Here is a 9,981-nt window from a genome sequence, read left to right as displayed (position 1 = left end):
TGCTCTGTTGCTAGGCTGGAGTGTAGTGGTGCAATCTTGGCTCACTGCGACCTCTGCCTCCCGGGTTCAAGCGATTCTCCTGCCTCAGCCTCCTGAGTAGCTGGGACTGCAGGGCATGCCATCATACCCAGCTAATTTTTGTATTTTTAGTAGAGATGGGGTTTCACCACATTGACCAGGATAGTCCCAATCTCTTGACCTTGTGATCTGCCTGCCTAGGCCTCCCAAAGTACTAGGATTACAGGTGTGAGCCACTGCACTGTGCCCCAAGCAGCACCTCTGGACAATAGCTTATCCTTGTTTTTCTGAGCAGTGGGCTGTGGCTGGGGAAATTTACATTAGCATATGAACCTGGGTGTGGCTCCAAGGGCCAGAATTGTGAGCAATAAGTAAAAGCTACAGGAAGAGAGATCCAGTTCCATAGAGAAAAATGGAATGGGCTATAGGCAGATAGATGGTTGGATTTAGTGACCTTCCAGCCTCCTTCCATCTCCTAAAATTGTGTTTTTATTCTTATTACCACTCTTCTATTTCTTCCTAGAGGTATCTAATAAGAACCATCTTTTCACATTATTATTAAAATGAGCCATGAAGATAATTCTGACACAATATAATTAGGATATGCCTAAGGTGTCAGAAACAGTAATGCTTTTGCATTAGCCTCTTAAATAAAATATATTTCATATGCAACGTATTTGTAAATTAGATTTTATTATAGTAAATAACAATGCTATACAAAGAAGGGAAATAATTTACATAATGTAAATGTAATGGAGCAGCAAACTGCAACATGAATACTTCTCTAGGAGGGTTGAAGATGAATGTAAGAATGTTAGGAAAATTTTTTATACATGAATTATGAATGATGTTCCAGAGATTTCAGTTAGACATTTAAACTCAGATATCGTGATGGACTAAGTCATATAGGGCAGTTTGCAGTGACGACTCTTCTGATGGCTGCTTGAGCTGAAGTTCTCCAAAACAGTGTAATTAAATCTCAGCATCTAAACTCTACTAATTTGGAAGTATGTGTATAAGAAAATTATCTCTCAAACAACAGAAATTTAGTTGTTTAGCCTGAGAAAACCTGAAAACACCATGGAGACTCCAGGAGACTTCTGTTTCCACTTTCCAACGTGAGAATGCGTGAGACAAAAAAGACAAATTAGATATCAGGGCAGAGCAGCCTTGCCTGCAGCCTGCACAGGAACTGTATTTCTTGGAGGCAATGCATGGTCAGGAGAGAGAGTTGCTTTGTTAAAATTCTAAAATTCGAGGTCCATCATTTTTGAGACAAGACTTGATGTCTCCTGGCTTCAGTTTCCTCATGTATACATTGGTGTTGTTAATAGTACCTGGATCAGAGAGTTCTCTTGAGGACGAAAGCACTTCTTGGCACAGTGTCTAGCTCATACAAGGTGCTCAATAGTTTAGCTACTAAGTTTACTATTTTCTTTTCTTTTTTGTTTTTTTGAGACAAGGTCTTTCTCTGTTGCCCAGGCTAGAGTGCAGTGGCATGAGTGTGGCTCACAGCAGCCTCAACCTCCCTAACTCAAACCATCCTCCCACCTCAGCCTCTGGAGTAGCTGGGACCACAGGTGTGCATTACCACACCCAGCTAATTTTTTTTCTTTCTGTATATATATATATGTGTATATATATATATTTTTTTTTTTTTTTTTTTTTTTTTTTTTTTTTTTTAAAGAGAGACAGAGTTTCTTCATGCTGCCCAGACTAGTCCTGAACTCCTGGAATCAGATGATCCAGCTGCCTCAGCCTCCTAAAGTGCTGGGATTACAGGTGTGAGCCACTGTGCCTGGTCTTCTAGTGTTCCTTTTTTTGTTTGTTTGTTTGTTTGAGACAGAGTCTTCCTCTGTTGCCCAGGGAGTGCAGTGGTGCCATCTCAGCTTATTGTATTCTCTGCCTCCCAGGTTCAAGTGATTCTCCTGCCTCAGCCTCCCAAGTCGCTGGGATTACAGGCATGTGCCACCACACCTAGCTAATTTTTTGTATTTTTAGTAGCTACGGGGTTTCCCCATGTTGGCCAGGCTGGTCTTGAACCCTGACCTCAGGTGATCTGCCCGCCTTGGCCCCCCAAAGTGTTGGGATTACTGGTATGAGCCACTGGACCCAGCCTATTTTTCCTTAAAAAGCAGAAACCCTGTGGTTATGCATCCCTGCCCAGAGACCCATGACCCTCATCACTGCCTAGTCATCAGTGTGGCTCATGTCTTTGAATCATACCCAGCCCAGCCTGAAACAGAGCTATGTCTGGTCCCACCTTATGATCCATCTGGCTTTCTCCTCCCCAGAAGACCTGACCCCATCCTCATGCTGCTGCTTTGCTTGGACCTTGCATAAATCACTGTATCTCTTGACCCTGAGTTTCCGCCTTCTGAAAATGGGAACTAATTTGTAGAGTTTTAAAGTTTTGGATGCTATCAATTTAAATTTTATCTGTTTTAAAACAAATGAATTGTCAGGTACCAGAAGTGTAGAGAGGACAATGTGAGAACTAGAGGAATCATCAAAGAATATCTTTCCTGACTTTCTTTTGCAAAATATCGACATTTGGGGGTCATTCCACCTGAGATTCTGATTTAATTGGTCAGGGATTTATTTGGTCTGGATGTGGCCCAGCCATCGATACTTTTTAAAAGCTTATCCAGTTGAAAAGCACTTAGCAAGCCCAAGGTCATACTGTTAGTGGTGGAGGCAGGTCTAGAACTCATGGTTTCTGCTCTTCTTACTACAGACTGACCCCAAATTCTGGTTTTAAAAAAAGCTTTTTGAAGCATTCCTTCTGTGGTTTTACCCTTTCTCATAAAAGTGAGATATTTAATAAAATATTATTGAAGCATGCTGGTTAGTTGGCTTCTGTTTAATGAAGGTTTTATTCTGTTCCACCTTAACCTTAATGCTTTTTCTTTCTTACAATGGTGTGTTCAGCAACCCCTTTATTCAGATGCCTTCTTTTCTTACCGCCTTCAAAGCCACCTCTAAAATGTAATTGCATTGCTGAGTTCCTCTCTAACATTGTCAACCTTGATCAAATACTTAGTTCTTCATTGTTTGTTCTCTTCAGTCTGTATTAGATTCTTCCCCGCCACGGCCTGCTGCTGATGTGATTGTAAAGCACGGTGTATTACCATGAAGCGTTAGAGTAGAATCAGATCAAGTGCCTTTTTTTTTCTTTTTGATTTGTGTGTGCAGTTGCTTCCTGCTATTTAGGGGCAATTCAGACTTATGTCCTTCACTGCAATGTAATTGGAATTATGTTACCTTTTTTCATTACCTGTTCCCATTAAGGTGCTTAAAATTTATTAGACATTGATGTAATTAAGTACAATCATGCTTGGTTAAAATTAATCATGGAATTCGATATGTAGTAAGTCTCCCTTGTCAATTTTTCGTACTAGAGTAGGATGAAATCTCAGCTTAATAGAATGAACTAACCCAAAAAAATTTACATTGTCCTGTGTTTTTTGTTTGTTTGTTTCAGGAATCTTTGTGACATTCTTCCTCGATATTCGTTACCCTCTGTTTGCTGAAGACTTTGACAAAAGCTGGTCTTAGCTGCTGGCATTCTCCTGAGAAAAGGATAGCTTCAGAAATTAGAAAAACGTTTGGGAGGCGTCTAGCCCAGTGTACCTTCTGAAGGTGAGAGTAAATTAGTTCTCTCTTTGTCTTTAGAAATCTGAATTCACTGGTTTGTCTTCCAAAATCTGCTTGGAAAATAGTGAAAAGAGGGAAACAGGTTATTGAAAATTTTTTATCAACAATTGAGAGTTTTTCTTTTTTGGGAAAACTTTTTGGTAATTATGGAAGAAACCAACTGGCTATTTTGACTGAACAAGAATTTATTTGAAGTTGGAACTCTGATCTTATGAAGATCTATCTGAACACACACACACATCACACACATGCACACACACACACTCCCCTTGTAAAAATCAATAATATTTCTCTTTTTGGAGAAATTTCTTATGTATTTAGGGTCTCTGTCAGCCTCAATATCTGCCTTGTCCTACCTTCTTGGGTTATTTTAAGGATCTAATAATATAACTTATATGAAAACACTTTGTAAACCATGAGGTATTATTTGCTTAAGTAAGAAAAAAAAATTCTACTATTCCTAAACATTTATAATCCTCAAAAATACTCTCATACCTCCAATATGTTTTTCCCCCATAGTTTCATTTATTTTCAGTTCAGTTCAGTAAACATTGCTAGGATCTTAAGAAGCAAAGGTAGTAAGTCTTTGCCTTCAAGGAATATCTGCCAAATGCAAGAGATAGGCACATAAATAGATGTGACCAACTTCTGTGTGATAAAAGTCTATTGAGGGTGCATTAAAGAATGGAAAGGCATCTAATGCAGCCTGAGGCCAGAGGACTCTGTGTGTTAAAAGCAGGCTTCCTAGAGGAGGTATCCCCTAAAATGGCTCTTGAAAGTGGAATAAGCGTTAGGTATAAAGCAGGGTTGGGTGGACAAGGGCATTGCAGGTAGGAGCAGTGGGACAGGGGTGTGAAATCCATGTGAAGAAGTAGGAAGTTATGGCGTGTGTGTGAAAGAAGGGTGAGCAGGAAGCACTGAAGCACTGACGAGTTTTCAGCTGGAAGGTCATTGGCGTTTTATGTGTATTACGCTGGAAGAAGTATAGAGAATGAACTAGAGCAATATTAAAGGAAGGAAATATGTATTTTGTATTTATATGGAGGAATGCTAAGAGGGCTAGAATTTGGCTACAAGCAGCGTTAAATAGAGAAAGAGAGACAAACTTAAAAGAGCTAGATTTGGTGATTAGGCATGGGAAGTGAGAAAATGTCAGGACCTGGAATTGTTGGATTTCTGATGTGGGTGACTGAGAACGTGATGATGCCAGAAGGAGAGTTTAGGAGAGAAGCAGATTTATTTTTGGGAAGGGAAAGACTTTGAAGTTTATAAGGGACATCTAGATAGAAATATCTATCAGACAACTGGAAGTCTAAGTGTGGAGGCAAGGGGAGCATTCAAAACTAGAAACATTGACTTGGGCGTTATAGGCAATGGCTAAAAATATTTTTTGAATCATAAATTTGATTTTGTACTTAAGCCTTCAATATTTTTTCTTTATTTACTTAAAACACAACTTATCCTCAGTTTTCATTTCATTTTAACATCTGCTGTTTCATTTGTATCTGTAGTTTTTCTTCTTATTTTCTTGGCATAATAAATTATGATTTTTTTCCTAGAGACAAATATGGTGACCTTTCCAGTTTGATAAATGGAAATTGAAAGCAGTCTTTAACAAAATGTAAACCCTAAAATTAAGGACAGTAACAAGCCAATGCTATTCTCCATCTTAATTCACAGTAGCTACAGCAATTATTTAAGAAAGTTTTGCTTTCTAAAATATCATTCTTTTTCAGTATTAATCATGATTTCTTGTCAAATTCTTTCTTTCATTGCTCTACTCAGTGTTTCAGCATTGCTTATGGGAGACTGAGAGGGTCTTTCTTGCATTCTTCAGTGGAGTGGTGTCAGGGCCCCTCCCTTTGGGTGTTCTCAGCATCCACCCAGGACATGGTTGAGGCCTTTTATAACAGAGCCTGCACTGTTTGAGAGCAAGTCCACCCAAGTTAGACTGCTGAAATTCATTCTCACAGCTTTCTTTGAGGGAATGTCTGGAGTAAAAATTTCAAATTCAAATAATACTTGCAATAGTACTATTTTGAGTGAATTTTGTTTGATTACTGTGATCTTAATTAGCTTACTGATTTTTTTCCTTGATACCTATTGGACAACTACAAAATGCTTCATTTTTACTCTCTATAGTTCACTACCATCTTTCCAGGAACTTTAAACATTCACAAATCTGTCACTTTTTCATACACAAGAAAAATAATTTGAGGCAAAATTAAGTAATTTGCTTAACACTAACAGCTGGAACCAAAGTCCTGCTCTCCTGAATCTCACTCTGCCTTTTCCACTTCATCATTTTTTTTTTTTTCTCATTCTAAATCCTTATTGAGCTGTGAGGTTATCTGTATGTCTTAAAATAGGGAATTGAATTAAGTAAATCAGTTCACACCGATGACATTTGCTTTGGTTAATCACTTTACATTCAACAGTCAGAGTCTCCTTTAATACTTAAGGCTCTGCTTAAGGCTTTATTATTTTTAAATTTTGTAGTTTTTAATTTTTAACATGGATTTTGTTTTTGGCAGGCTTTATTTCTCTAGACTTTTTTTACGGAGGAAATGAAAGATCAGAACAGAATCAAACCACCTGTGTTTGAATTCTAGTTATTAAAGGTATCAGTGACTTTAAAACCAACACTTTTGAGCACAGAATCACAGAATATTCCCTTTCTTGTTAATTTTTAAATTTATACATAATGATTATACATATTTCATATACAAATTATTCATATTTAGGGGTGATGTTTGATACATGCATATACTGTGTAATGAGTAAATCAGCTTAATTAGTTATATTCATCGCCTGAAATATTTATCATTTCTTTGTGTTGGGAACATTAGAAATGCTTCTTTCTTCTAGCTATTTTGAAATATACAATAAATCGTGTTTGACTGCAGTCATTCTAAGCACAAGAGATTTCTTGATTTGGTCAGTTACACTGCTGTGAATTTTATGTATAGAAGATGAATTTATGGAAATGCTGAGTTGGTATAATTTTGAATGACGGCACACACATGCAAGTTGTAGGTGGTCTTGAAGACAATGAATTGTTCTCTGAAGTCCACAGAATGGTCTGTCTTTGCTGTGAAATCAGTGGGCTGTAAATTATCAGGGTGCGTGTTCAAAACATGATTCATTCATCCCAAAAGCTGCCAGTAACAGAAGAAGTTTCTACTCATTTATGCACAGAGCACAAGGAATATTTCTTCCTGTTTCAGACTCTCTTTTTGCCTCTTTCTATTTTCTCTCTCTGTCTCTATGAATCTTTTTCTGTCTCACTCATATTCTCTGCATGATAGACATACACTAATATGATGTCTCCAAAATGTGAGACCCTTGACAGTTCATGGAACTGGCAGTGGAAATAGCATGTTGTGGATGAGGGGTGAGTGCTGAGGGGAGACATTGGCATTTGCTAAATGTTTGCCCCCTGCATCGCTTGGCTACATTGGGCAGAACAACAGTATGAGCAGGGATGAATAGATACAGAAACGATTGCAGACTGTGAACACAAGATGGTATGATGGCTGTGAATGGGAGGTCAGCTCTCACCACTGTTACTTTGCTTGGTGGTGATTTCCTTTTGAACTGTCTTACTATGGATGAAAGACAGAATGCAGCAGTATTGGGTGGCTGCTTTCTGCTTAGATTCCAAAGTGAGTGTTGTAAGTGCCACTGTGCAAACAAAGCAATGCATGGAATTTATGTTAGTTTCGGAGTTGCAACTTCAAACTATTCAGAATTTAGAATAGCATTGGAGCCTGTCTTCCTTGTACCCTGTGGTTAGAGCACAGCATTCTACAAGAGGAGGGTTGTATGGGAAAACTCCTCTTGGGAAGTGGAAGCCATGGGTGAGTTGCTGGAGTGACACTTTTGAATGGGCAATATTCCAACAGGCTCACATCATATTTAACAGTAAAATGTGTTGCCGTATGCCCTTTTGTAATGTGGGGTTTTAAAAAGAAAGAGGAAAGGAAATGCTGAGCCACCACCTTTGGGTACAAATTCAATCCCATCATAGATGCTAGACTTTACATCAGCAATTTGTGGGCCGTTTTGGTGGAGGACAATGAGAACAGATTTCTAATCAGATAATGTCCTGCTACATTTGAATTTTCACTCTCCACTGCCTTTTATTGTCTGGGTGCTTTTGAAATTATTCTTGATTCAGGTTTATTATTAACTTTTGAACCCCAGCGACTGCACTAATACCTTCCTACTCATGTTAAAATGAGAATGGTGACTAGAGAATTTGTTTTTGCCTTAGTTAATAGAATAGCACGACAGCATAATATGAATCAATGACTCTTCACATTTTCTCATAATATAAGCTGGATTCATTTTTCCCTTAGGGATCTATTTCAAATTCATGCCCTAATAAACCATTCTTGCCAGTTGTTGACTTTCTAGCTTCTTAAAAGCATCTGCATAATGGATAAGTAGATAACAATAAATAATAAATAGTTTTGATCTTTAAACTTTAAAAGCATGTTTATCATTCTCATTTTAAAATGGAAAAATAAAACAACTTCCTCTTCATGATCAATAGTATAAGTATTTGTGCTGTTTGTTTTAGGCAAGAACCATCCTGAGGCAATTACATCTTTTAATATATAAAACATAGGAGGAAAGATTGGGGATAAAAAAATGATTAAAGATGCAGAACTACTAACAGGGTTCTGTTCACCCAATATAACATAAACATCCTTCATCTAGAGGACGTGTACATTATCAACAGAACTATTCAAAAATCACAATATCCACTTGGATAATAAGTATCTGTTCCCAGTATTTCAAATTATTGCCTCTCCTTTGTTTCCTCTCCCTGCTGTCAGGAGTTTTGAGTTTTATTTAGTGTCATCATATTAGTATGTGTGTATCACAGAGAATGTCAATGAGACAGAAAGAGACAAAGAGAGACAGAAAGAGGCAAAGAGAGAGTGACTAAGAGAAGAAATATTCTTCTTGTCCTACATGTAAACCAAAACAGTATTTGAAGTTCTTTTCTCCCCTCAGTCTGATTTCTTTGACTTATTTGGCCTTAAAATGATATGATCTGTCGCTTAAAATCCATAAACAGGTTCACAGGGCTACATCCTGAGTTGGGGATCAGAACACAGTCACTGTAGTAGAGCTGTGATGTGCCACTCAGAACCCCTGTGCTTTCCTGACTGAAGCACTCTTTCTCCAGCTTCTTGGAGTGTTGACAGCTGATGGCTCACTTGGGTCCCTCTTTTTGGGGATTGTCCTCTGCCTTCAGCTAATCAGAGCTGCCTCACTCAAGATTATACTGTTTGCCCCAGGCCCATGTGCATTCAATGAGTGGTTGATTTGGGGACACAAAGGCTCTTGACTCAGTTCAGGACAATGTGTAGGACCTGAAACGTTGGCTGAGGCTTTTGTTGTGACAGCAGCACCATGGCCATCTTCTCCAACCCCCTTGTCCTGCTCTGCTTACTCCTTTTGGGGTTGTTTTCAGGAGCCCCACCAGTAATATTCCTGCCTGCAGATCTTCATCCCGGAGTTTGGTTCCAGAGAAACCTGACCTACAGCAATCACCATACATGACCATGCAGTGCGTGTGTGTATGAAGATGGGATTATGCATCTTCATAGCACTGTGATAAGGTACTGGCTCCGGAATCACAATCGAGATCTGTGACAATCGAGCCTGGGTCCTTACTATAAAAAATTAGTATAAAAATACCTATCTTTTAGGGTTGTTACCAGGATATGACAGCAAAGTATTCAGTGCCTGGCACATAGGAAATATTCATTACATCATAGCCATTATTATAATTACCAGTAATTACCTATAAGTAATCCATAAATGGCACACCAGTTCTGATTTGGACAATAAAGAGTGCATTTTAATGTCATTTTCATTACAACATTTGCTTTAGTAGAATATAGAGGTTAATAAAAGATGTATCACTTGCAGTTTTAAATAATTCCATACTGTTAGTCCCCATTAATAAGGTATATGGAGAAATTGGACAGGATTCCAAAGGGAAACTAAAGTGATTAAAGAAATGAGGAGGGGCTGGACGCGGTGGCTCATGGCTGTAATCCCAGCACTTTGGGAGGCTGAGGTGGGTAGATCATGAGGTCAGGAAATCGAGACCATCCTGGCTAACATGGTGAAACTCTGTCTCTACTTAAAAAAAAAAAAATTAGCTAGGCATGGTGACACATGCCTGTAGTCCTAGCTACTCAGGAGGCTGAGGTAGGAGAATTGCTTGAACCCGGGAGGCAGAGGTTGCAGTGAGCCAAGATCACACCACTGCCCTCTAGCCTA

The 9,981-nt window shown here is 38.6% G+C and overlaps 1 protein-coding gene across 46 annotated transcripts in view; it reads left to right on the top strand.

The window, feature by feature from the left end:
* The window catches only part of NRCAM (neuronal cell adhesion molecule), a 315,528-nt gene that overhangs the window by 60,197 nt on the left and 245,350 nt on the right, over positions 1-9,981 (top strand). For 6 of the 46 annotated variants that reach the window (XM_037745117.1, XM_017546845.2, XM_017546864.2 and 3 more), the window contains exon 2: positions 3,503-3,660. The exons of the other annotated variants lie outside the window; for them this stretch is intronic. The gene's annotated coding sequence lies outside the window, so the exon portion shown is untranslated. The remainder of the gene's footprint in view (positions 1-3,502; positions 3,661-9,981) is intronic. 46 annotated transcript variants of the gene reach the window in all.

The sequence above is a fragment of the Cebus imitator genome, unplaced genomic scaffold, assembly GCF_001604975.1.
Source record: "Cebus imitator isolate Cc_AM_T3 unplaced genomic scaffold, Cebus_imitator-1.0 Scaffold192, whole genome shotgun sequence".
Taxonomy (NCBI): Eukaryota; Metazoa; Chordata; class Mammalia; order Primates; family Cebidae; genus Cebus; species Cebus imitator.
The sequence above is the reverse complement of the archived record's forward strand: the minus strand, read 5'-3'. Positions and strand labels throughout refer to the sequence as shown.